This window comes from Lygodium microphyllum, chromosome 6 (assembly GCF_053477565.2).
Source record: "Lygodium microphyllum isolate KBCC chromosome 6, Lygodium_microphyllum_v1.1.10, whole genome shotgun sequence".
In the NCBI taxonomy this organism is placed as follows: domain Eukaryota; kingdom Viridiplantae; phylum Streptophyta; class Polypodiopsida; order Schizaeales; family Lygodiaceae; genus Lygodium; species Lygodium microphyllum.
Genome location: NC_141140.1, coordinates 71985250 through 71986998, shown reverse-complemented (window position 1 = coordinate 71986998; position 1749 = coordinate 71985250).

The following is a 1749-nucleotide window of genomic DNA, read 5'->3' as shown; positions in this document are numbered from 1 at the left end:
TGTATCCACCCTTGCTTTAGCCCTATTTTGCAGCCCATAACATTCATGCTCAACAAACTCTTGAATGAATTTATACATTTCTAAAGTGTCAACATAAATAACCTCTTTTTCTACCCCGTTTTCAGCATTAATTTCTGTAAAAACCTCATCCATTGTATCAACATCAACTAGCCCTGAAAACAACCCTGAAATACCTTCATTTGTAGCCATCAAACCATATGTCTTTAGCTCTTTTTCAGCCCATCCTACATATTTCTTTTCAGCCCTACACATGGCTGAAATATTCTTAAAATTGCCAAGACTACATGCTATCCATTCTTGCAATCCAAACACAAATATAGTTTCCCCCTTTCTTGAAGGCATAATTATCTTCCTAGAGGCTTTTCCATAGCCTCCACTTATAGCAATGATGTCTAAAAACCCTTAAACTCTCATGCAATAGGTGGCATGGGATTATCCCGCAGCCTATCCCAATTGTGCGGATGATTCATACAAACAATAAGAAACTGTGCTGCTTTTGTATTGTCTTTACCTCCGAACCCGAGCATATGAAGAACCATAATCCAAGGCTTTTGTTTTCAGCCTTGATTTTGAAATATAGGGCTGCCCCAAAATCACCGAATAACTACATGAATCCTACAAAAAAAAAAGATATTCATCCCTAACATCTCCAATAGTCACGGGCACATTCAGACAAGCTGCATAAAGATCCCCTTATGAATTGTTTGCTACCCGCATGCGCCATCCTGGATCTACATCAATCAGCCAACCTCCATTCTCATACAAGCTGCGTGCCATAACATTGATTTCGAAACCATGATCCAAGAGATCTACGTAAGGCGTCTCTCTTTCTCCCACTTTGACAATTGTCTTTGTTGTAGCTCAAGCCCAATGTGTTTGTGAATAATGATTGCTTGGAATAAAATGAGCATATTCTTCTTCATGTATTTGTTGATGGACATCCCCATTATACATAGCCTTCTCTCTATGCTTACTGCTACCCATAAGACCAATTTTAGCCACAAGATTGCTATCTACACTGCCATTTAGCCCATTTTCAACATCAGCGTACTCCAAATAAGCATTACATGCATCATCATACTCCCTCTGAAGCTGATTCTCTATGTCTTTGTCAACCTGCATCAATGCTCGCAAAACTTCACCATCAAACTGTCTTTTTCGTTTTAGCATATCAATGATTACGTCATGAAATTCATGCTTCGTGATTCCAAGAACTTCACCAAGTGTGAATTCCACTCTAATGCCAAGTATGCGATCTTCCAAGACCTTTTTAAGGTTTGTGGCAGTCTCCCTCCATAACATGCTTAGGTATGGCTTTTTCAGCCTCTTTCTACTGCTCCATTCTACTTCATGTTATGCGTTTAGATGGGCATGAAGAGGAAGGACTAGCAATGTCCTCATCTCTTCTTCTCTTTTCTTCCACAAGAGCTTCTTGATTATGAACCTCAGCCAAATAAGGATAGGCTGAAAATGAATCCACTAGTGCACTCCATTATGTTCTCCCTCGTATACTCTAACTTGTATCAACCAATTTATACTTTGTTATTTTGCCTTTTTCCATGCAATTTAATGCTTGCATCCAAATGGGAGATTCTGCTTTAGCCATGCCTCCTTTACCAGCTTCATCAGTCCTTTCAATTCTCAACCCATAACAAATGTTGTCCTTGCAGCTCTTTTGCATGCCACCATTTCCAAAATTTGGCTCAATTGGAAGACCAATTTACTGTT